This window comes from Leptonychotes weddellii, chromosome 3, assembly GCF_054177405.1.
Source record: "Leptonychotes weddellii isolate Sample4059 chromosome 3, ASM5417740v2, whole genome shotgun sequence".
Lineage (NCBI taxonomy): Eukaryota > Metazoa > Chordata > Mammalia > Carnivora > Phocidae > Leptonychotes > Leptonychotes weddellii.
Window position 1 is genome coordinate 106,565,925 of NC_138371.1, and position 10,012 is coordinate 106,575,936.

A 10,012-nucleotide genomic window follows, 5' to 3' on the forward strand; every position below is an offset into this window, starting at 1 on the left:
AAGGGAGTGGGACATGTGGTTTTTACCTTTCCAGCTCTGCACTGTAGAAAGGGGGCTAAGCAGGATAATGTCAGGCTAATCAATCTACTGTATCACTATGGGTGCGTAAATGCAAAATTCAGAGACTGAAGTTTAAGAAACATATTTTAAATGTTAATCTTAAGTACTTTAGTCATGTTTTTTTTTTTTGGTCACAGTTGAAATTGCCTTTAATAGGAGAAGGAATGTATTGGCTCAGATAAAAAGTTCAAACACAGAGCTAGCATTGTCACAATGTGTCCATGATCTTGGGCGCCAGGGTTTGCTCACTCAGGAGCTCTCTCGTTCTCGTAGCTCTGTTCCCACTGCTTCTCTCTCAGGCAAGATCTCCCTGCGGTGACTAGTTGGCCAACAGCAATTTCCTGTTCATATTCCCACCAGTACAGCAATTCCAGCAGACAAAGAGCTCTTTTTCCCAAATGGTTTTAGCAGAAGATCTAGAGTGATCAGCTGCTCCTCCTTGAATCCACCACTGTGCCTGGGGGGTGCAGGGCTCTGAGTGGTGTGCCCAATGCTGGGTCCAGAATGTGGGGCCATCTCTACATGAACAAGTTGAATTGAGGGATTTTGGGATGGAGGTGCTCCCCAGAGGAAATAGTATGTTGTTAGCCAAAGGAGGGAGAATGGATGCTGGAAAGACAAATTCAAGAGCTGTCCCTTACACCAGAATTCTACTTCCTGCCTTCTGTTCCAGATTCCCTTTGCATAATCTCAGCTACTTCTGTGGCTTCAACTGCTGCCTTGGCTTAGGACCCTTGGGTCTGGAATAAACCTTACTTTGATTATCTTCATCCAGTGGAATAGAAAGCTCAAGTCAACAAAAGATATAGTCCATTTGAAAGGAATTTTTTAAAAGGGATTTTTTTAGAAGGAGGAAGGACCCTGTTTTTTTCTTCCCTATCTAAAAACATGTTAAACAACATTCTGAAATGACTCTCATTGCTTCTGGTCTTCTACTAAAAATGGAATTGTTCACTGTCAGATAATCCAGCTCATTTTGTCAAAATGGAGGACACGGGTATTTTTGTCCACAAAGGGAATATTTTTAAAAATATATTTATTATTCTTCTTTAGGAACAGAACTCTTGATCCTTGGGATCTTCAATTGAGATCTTCAATTATTCATTGATCTCATCTAAGGAAGTTTCAATGGTCATATCTAACCTCAATTGTCTTAATTCCCAGCAAGCATGATTTTGAGCAATTCTGTCAGGGTTGTATTTTCTCTTCCTTTTAGTGTAGTTTATCTTCTGGGAAAGAAGCACACAGATTTGAGTAGGTGACTACCTTCAAACCAGTTTCTTAAGATGTGTCCAGGGATGGAGTAACAAATGAATTATGACCTAGTGTTATCTGTTGGTATCCAAAAATATTCCCAAGCACTAATCCCACCCAGATCCAGTTTCCTATCTTTAAAAGACATTTTCATCTCAAGGTCCTGAAAACATAACAACTCAATAAATCTCAAATGGACTCATCTTCAGTATTTGCTTTTTGTTCAATATTCCCTATTACAATGAATTACTATCTATCTTTTAAAAAATCAGAAATTTCTGAGTTGTCTGTCATCTCTCTCTCTCTCCTTTCTTATCCAGTTGGTTATCAAGTATTGCTACTACCTCCTGAATCTCTCTCGAACCTGTATCTTTCTGTCTTCCCCTGCACCTCCTTAATGAAGAAGACCCTTTCCAGGAATTGTGGGCAATTAACTTGGACTCATAACAAAAGCCTGAAATGCTCTTTTCCATTCCATCCTTCACTGGAAAGGAGAACCAGACAAGCATCTGACCTCTGCTCTGGCTTTAAACCTGTCCCCTCCCTCACCACGGAACCTCACTCACCAGGAGGAGATCATTTTTCCCTCTTTGGACTTCAGTTTCCTCATTGTAAAATGAAGGGGTTAGACTATAATCTCCAAGCCCCTTCCAGCTCAAAAGTTCTGGAATTCTAGTTCCAACCACTCTGTCCCCACCCCATTTATCTCACGGAATTAGTGTGGACATTAAAACGATTGTACTTTCAGTGCCATTTGGAGGTGACACTGATGGATTCATGGTAATGAGTTCCATGCCTAGAGATTTAAAAGCTCATAAGTCAGACGTTTCAAGCACAGTCACATATATTCAGTCCAGGGAGCAGGGCTACTGGAACCCTCTCTAGTCACTGGGGTGGCCTGGCAGACAGCTTCCAGGCAGGCCTGGAGAGCTAGCTCCAATCCGGCAGGCAGAACTTCAGAGAAGGCTGTGGGTCTGAGTCATTACTAGTCTCAGCCCTGGAGCAACAGACTCCCTGGGGACGTGGGCAGGGCTCTCCTAGCACCTGCCACAGCCTCCCTCTCTTCACTCCTTTATTGTTTTCTCTTCTTTCTTAGGTAGCGGGGGTGGGGAGGATTGTTTTAGTAGCTGGTACCAGATTTCTATCACGGAGGCACTTGTTTAGGAAACGCCCTGAGCCAGCCTGTCTGGGGATGGTGGGAGAGCGTGCTCATTTAGTAGGTGGGGAAACCAAGGGGAAAACAGGAGCAGGCAGTGTATAGAAAAAGAAGCCCAAATGGCCAATGAATACAGAAAAATCTTCTTGGTCCCCCAGTTAATGGCTGACTGGTGAGGAGTACAAAAACCACGCTGGCCTTGAGGTGAATGGGCTTCACAGTGAAATATATTCTCTCAAGTTCCCTGTGGGATCAGGCTGAGGGAACTTTCGGGAAACTACCTCCTTGCTTAACTGGATTTCTTACCATTGGAAGGATGGCATTTAAACTCGGAGGACCAGGTGATCCCAGCTGTCACTTACATTATGTTAGTAATGTAACACAACTGTGTTGCTTTCTGACTTTTTAAAATTAAAAATGTATTAAATTAAAAATGTATATTGACCTGTGTTCGCTACTATATATCACACCAGAATCCACTGAGATTTATTATGTGCTATTGCTCTGATTACCTAGTGGCTCCTGGGGGGGAGGAAACATACACATAGATTTTTCCCAGTGTAAAGCAGGGAGGACAACTGAAATCACTGGTCACAGTCTTGAGTTTGCCTAAAATACCAGTGAATCTTGTGTGAGTCTGGGGCGTTCATGACCATGTGAAGAGTTGGGGCCCCCAGGCTCTCCCTCTCACAGTCCCATGGAGAATGATGATATTAATGCAGCAGAGGGGAGCCAGGGACAACTCTATGGGGCTTGCTAAAAACATGACATTTTCTTCATATTACATCATACAGTTATGTCAAGAAAAATAGGAAGTAACAGACAAAATATTTAATACTGACTTTCCATAAAACTCTTCAATAAAACCTTTCCAAGAACTTTATTGAGAAATTGGAGCTGGCTCTCCCTGTGCATGGCATGCCTCTAAGGGTCTAAGCCTTAGCGGTCCCACCTTCCTTTTCTACCCCTTGATAGTCACCATGGAGGAGGAACTGTGTTCACCCAAATGGGTGATAAAAAATTGAACACCGTTTTACAAACCTTTCAAACATTTATAAAAGTTGAAATTAGGTTTAAAGAGTCTAACGGCTCCATCTCTTTCATGGTGGAAGTTCTTCTCATCAGGGCAAATGGATCTCCGACCCAATTGGACTTTTTGACCCCAATGACTCTGTAAATGGAAGCTCTCCCTTGTGTATCTCGCATATACGAGAGCAGTCACTCAGAGGAAAGAGGACAGCGAGTCTGCTAAACCTGCCCTTGGCCCAAAGCATGCTAACTGGGAGGACAGAGATGGGGACCCAGCCAAACCCTCCCTTGCCCCACGCTGGGCAGCACCTGGGGCTGTGGAACCCTGCCCCTTGCCCTTTTCCAACACATATTCCATTCCCATCTCCACCCTTTGTCCATCAAGTGGGCAGCAGTGGGGGAGGCGGATTTTCAGGTGCTGGATCACCTTGCTTGCATTTTCTAGCACTGCAGGGAGTCCCAGGCTTTTTCATCTGTTCCCAGGCCCGTGAATACCGTGAGATGATGTTGGGCCCTCTCCCCGCTGCCCAAGCCACTCTCTGGATCCCCAAACCAGGGTATGGCCAGCCACTCTGGGCCCTGCAGGAGATCAGCTCCTCCAAGCATACCTCTGAGGAATGTCTAGTTAAAGCCACAGGAGGGAGTGGGAAAGTAACTCTTTAAAGGTTCAGAGAAACAGCCCCATAAAATAACTAAGAAACAAGTGTAGCTGGTAGATCAATGGGGCATGTAAGTTATGAGACTATGGTATCAATTTTTATTTCTTTATTTATAGACACTATAACAAAAATAACCTTTTAAAAGTGTTATTCGGGCTTGATAAAATTAAGCGCCCCCCTGCCCCCACCCTGCCGCATCCCTGCAATACTGCAATCCAATTCTGATGCTAGCCACTCAGAGTCAGCATAGATTGCACAGGTTAAGGGCATGGTCCCCAAGTGTCCTCATTTCAGATGCCTGCCACAGGTTTGGTCACCTGCACTTCCAACTAACTGGCTACCAGTTTGGGGGGATCCCAACACCCCCTCAGGTTTGATAACTCATTAGAATGACTCAGAGAACCCAGGAAGCTGCTATACTTACAATGATAGTTATGAAAAAGAATACAAATCAGGACCAGCCAAGTGAAGAGTCACATAGGGCAAGGTCTGGAGGGTCTTAGACACAGAGCTTCTGTGTCCTCTCTCGTGGAATTGGGGTTGTCACCCCTCCCAGAACAATTCACCACCAGGAAGCTACTCTCAGAAGCCTCAGTGTCTAGAAATTTTGTTGGGATTTCATTACTTAAGCATGATTGATTAAATCATTGGCTTCAAAGTTGAACTCAATCAATCTCCAGCCCCCTTCCCCTCCCTGGAAGTGGGGAGGTCATGCTACTGTCGCAAGACTTGGAGCCCCAGGCTTCTAATCACATGGTTGGTCTCTCTGGCATGACCAGTCCCATCCTGAGTCACCTCATTAGCATAAGCTCAGGTGTGGATGAGGGGCTCCCCATGAATAATAAAGACACCCCTGTCACTCAGGAAAGTCCAAAGATTTCCAAGTTATTTTTCAGGAAGCAAGACCAGACAAACTCTATTATAATCTCTAACAACATTAGTTTATTGATACAAGATTCTCAGGATAATCCTCCCAGAAAAAGTAGGTATTATGTGGATTTTCCAGTAAAAGAGAACAAATGAACTGTTGGGAAGATAATTCTGGGCTAAATGTCAGTATGAGAGCAAAAAACAAAGATAGCAGGAAGAAGGAAATCTTAAAACCAAAATGCACAGTCCTAAAAGAAAGATTAAAAGGTGCAAGTCCTTGGGGTGGGGAAACTATAGACCATCAGAAAGAATAGAGCGAGGTAGGTTTCACCTTTTATGACTATTTAAAGACCTACAAGTTGAGAGATATCATTATGGCAAGACCAATATTCTCTTGAACAAAATGTAGGACTTGGACTTGCCAGTTGATGGGGCTCTCCACTCAGAAGAACTCTACCTAACACCCACCAGGCAGGCACAAATTGATGGATATGGTCATGCATCATTTTGGCCTGGTGCATATCTGCCAGACTGAGAAAACAAAATGTGACAAGAATCTTCTGAAATGAAATTTAGAAGCTTGTTAAAAAACACATTACCATCTGGAAGTAAGTACAAGACATAGATTTATGAGAAATCGGTGTCTTCTGGGAAACACTGAGGTGCTAGCAGAGAAAGATCTTTTTCGATTTTCACTGTATTCTTGCCTGCCAACTTGGAGGGCCTGGTAAGCAAAGATGTCAGATGTACAGGTCTTCATTTTCTTCAAAGTGGGAAGTTTGAAAACTAACCCTCTATAAATGTGAATTTTTTTCATGTTCATTTCATGAAAAGTGTATAATTCTGTATAAAAAGGAATATACAATTTTCCTAAACATTGAGACCTTGATTGTATCTGTTTGATATATTCTTCACTAAATATTAGTTGCTTCCAAACATACAGACACTTGGTATCTGTAGACCCAACATTTAGATAACTGTCTTTTTTCACATAAACCTTTACTTCCCTGATAAGTGGAGAATATTATTATTAAAACTTTTAACAAATACACCAATATTACATACATTCTAAGATGCATATTTTCACAATTTTACATCTCTAAAACTGGGTACATATTTGAATCAGTGGTGTCTCACAATTATAATTGCCAGAATTGTTTTTTTCTTTATGACACATAAGGGAATGTGTATCTACAAAACCTTAGATTGGATGAAATATGGGCAATTGCTTAAAATAATGTTATTAGACAAAACATTTAAAGTTTAAAGAACCCCATTGTCTTAAATAGCTTGAATGCTTTAAGAACATGACAGGGATTAAGTGTCCAAATTCTAGAATTGTTAAAGAACTTTAAAAAGTGTCTTCAGGCATGTGAATCTACAGCTTTAAGACATCATTTGCTCTCCTTTAACCTCTTAATGTGATAATTATAGTAATAGATTTTTTTAAGTTGAACCATATTTGCATTCCTGGAATAAACCCAACTTGATATGATGAATGTTGGTTTTATAGACTACTAGATTCAATTTTCAAATAGCTTATATGGAAATGCTGAATTCCATAATAGAGCTATGGCTTTAATTTTCCTCAGGTATATGCAACAAGGAACGGTTCTTCTTTCTCTTAAAGAGATTTTGTTACATTGGAATTAACTGATCATTAGTTGTTTGGTAAAACATTGGTTCTGCCATCTGGTTTTACTGTCTTGTTTGGAGGGGGAGAGAGAGTTTTCACTACCAATGTCACGTCTTTATAATAGTTTTAGGACTTTCTACGTTATCTATTTCTTCTCAAGTCACTTTTGACAATTTATATATTTTTGGAATTCGCATATTTGTCTAAATTTTAAAGTTATCGGCATAGCTTTATAGCATTCTTTATCTTTTTATCTTTGGCACACAGACATGGTGCCCATCTTCCCATTCTGAATCTTACTATTTTCTTTTTCTTAATAAATATTATTAGATGTTTTTCAAAAGAATCAATTTTTGTCTTTGTTGATCCACTTTAGAGTATCTTTGTTTCCAGTCTCATTACTTTCTGCTAATTTATATTACTTCTTACTTATACTTTCTATGTGCTTATTCTGTTATTCTTTTTCTAACTTCTTACATTTGATTAAAATGGATTCTTAGCTCATTAATTTGTAGCCTTTTATCTTTTCTGTTTTAAGCATTTTAGGCTGTAAAATTCCTTCTAAGTAACCTTTAGCTATATTCCATGTTTTAATATATGTTTTCATAATTACATACTTCCAATTGTTTCCTAGTATCCATTTTCATTTATTCTTTGATCCATAAGTTATTGAAAAGTGCATTTAAAATTTTTCCAGATGTATGGAGTGGTTTTAGTTATCTTGTTTCTACAAATTTCTAGCATACTTGTAGTAAAAGAACATGTTCTGCATGTAACTGATTTTTTTGAAAAGCTTAAGACTTACTTCATGGCTTAGGATGTAGCCAAGTTTCATAAATGTTTTATTTGTACTTGAAAAGAATGTGGATTCTCTAATTGTTTGATCCAGGATTATATATGTATCTAACTATATACATGTTTCTCAAATCTTTATCCTTACTGATTTTGTGCCTGCTTGATCTTTCAATACCAAAAAGGTCTACAAAACAGCTCTTCTGCTCTGATTGTGGATTTAACTGTCTCCTGTTTGGTCCCCAGCCCATTCTTGAACCATGGAACTGAAAGTTCTAGGGCTTCAGGAATCAGTAGTAACATCCAGGGATTTTCGGCCTCCCTCCTGTGATAGCTCAACAATGCATATAGAGAAATGAAAATGAACTTTGTCTGGCATTTTTAAGTGTTATGTACAAGGATTTTTTAAAACTCTATCTAAACTTCTGTATTGCCAGAAACATGTACGATCTCTAAACCTCATTTTTTCATTGGAAAATGGAAATAATAATATCTGAGGTTAAGGGTCCCCAGGAAATGACGCCAGGGCAGAGATCTGTACTCCGGGAATTTGTTGGGAAGTTTAAGTGGCCTTAGCAGAGAGTGTTATATCTCATTCACTCATACCCACCAAGCTGAGCATGAACTTAACACATTAAAGAGTCAATGGTTATTGAGCTAACCCAAATGGCATGAATCTATTTTCTGTCATATACAATGGATGTAACCTTTTCATAAGATGGAAAGCTGCAGCTAGACTGTGACATAAGACGTGGGACCACTGGAGCACCTGGCAAGAGTTGTCCCTGAGCTGCCCAAGAGAACCAGAATCCTCTAGAAAGTTCCTACATCCCCTGGGCAACAAAGCCAACGTGGAGGCACCGAGACCAACCGTCAAGGACTCTCAATTACTTCTAAAAGGCCACTTTTATGCAGGGCATGGGGAATATAGAAATCTCGGGGGCTGAGAAGGAAATTAAACTCTCAAATCGTACACCTAGAAGCCAGAAAAGCATAAAATCTTAAATGATCTTAAATGGGGACCCCCTCCTTGATGGAACACAAGTATATACTTTGCTGCTTCAAAGTATATACTTAGAATGACAAAGACAAAGGGATGTGTCTATACCCCCGGGTCCTGGTCTTTGCCCAGATTCCTACTTTTTCTTGGGAATATCCCTTTCTTCATCTCACTGCTGGTTCATGAGTACCTGACATAATCTGGAGTGGGCAGGAGTCTGTGAGTAAAATGCATAGGTGGATAGGAAAATTCAAGGGCAGTTTTCCATTGCTTTGTTCTCTCGGTTTAGATTTATGGTATTAGCCTCTTCCTTCTGAGACACATGCTTTCACTCCCCTTTCATTCACAGTTGCTTCCTCAGGATTCTAAACTTTCAGCCTAAATTACTCCACACAGTGAAAACAGCATAAAAGGAGAAAACTGTGTATGCCCTTAAAACTCTCCTGTGCAGGCTCACAATGGAGGCTGACATATCTCAGTATGTTCAGTGTGGCCAACTACTCCCTCCGTGTCAGAATAGATGGGTTTCTCTGACTGAGTTTGGCTGCTATGTCATATGAAAATGGTGTTATCATTAAATCCCAGAATCCCACATCCCACTCAGGGCAGGGCGATGCTTACTCTGTGAAAAGTGTTCAGGAACTGAGACTGATTCAGAACATAGGCCTTGCTCGTCCGTGACTTGAAATGGTAGAGGCAATTGCCTTCTTGCTTAAATTATTTTCTATCTCTCAAACCCATATAGCTACTTCTTTTTTTTCAGGTTAAACACATCAATGGTCTCTTTCCACTAAGTGGGTGCACTAAACCACCCAGCTACCTGAGGTGCCCAGTACCTCAGTTATGGTGGTGCTATTACAACCCGTTGGTTGATGTCTGGGGGAGTAAGCTCCTTTCTGATTTCAGTGCCATTGTGTCTGGTCATTGTTGTTTTAGCTGCCAACTCTCCAACCAGCTCAGCTACTGTTCTTGACCTCTTCTACAAAGACTAGCTTTTCCCCCCTACTCTCTCCTAATTGTATGTAGGCTCTTCATTTCAGAATAATGTGTCTCAGAATAAGACACTTAAGACCACCTTGACTCCCATTTTTTCCTTGTTTGCATATAAGCATACTTCACCACTCTACACCTCCACCCCAATCCAAGAGGTTCATATTTATCTCTAGGTACATCAAAGCAAGTTCTCTGTTCAAGACTGTTTCAACACCAGCCCTTGAGGTTTTAATTTTTACAAATGCTTTTCTTTTTTTTTTAAACAAGAAGAACTATATGAACGTATGCAAAAAACATACTATGTCTTAGATACCTTTCTTTCTGAAAGTTAATAATGGTACAAGTAGCCTCTAAATTAAATCTTGTTATCCTCATTTTATAGAGGAGGAAACTGTGGCTCACAGAAGTTAAGGAAATTGCCTGGAGAGCAGATAAGTGCCCAAGCCAGAATTCAAACCCAGATTCTGTTTGGTTTCCAAACTTGGTCTCTTTTTACCACAACTTTCTGCTTCAAAGACTTTAGGGTGAGTCTCCCAGCCTCTATGAGCTTTAGCCTCCTCATC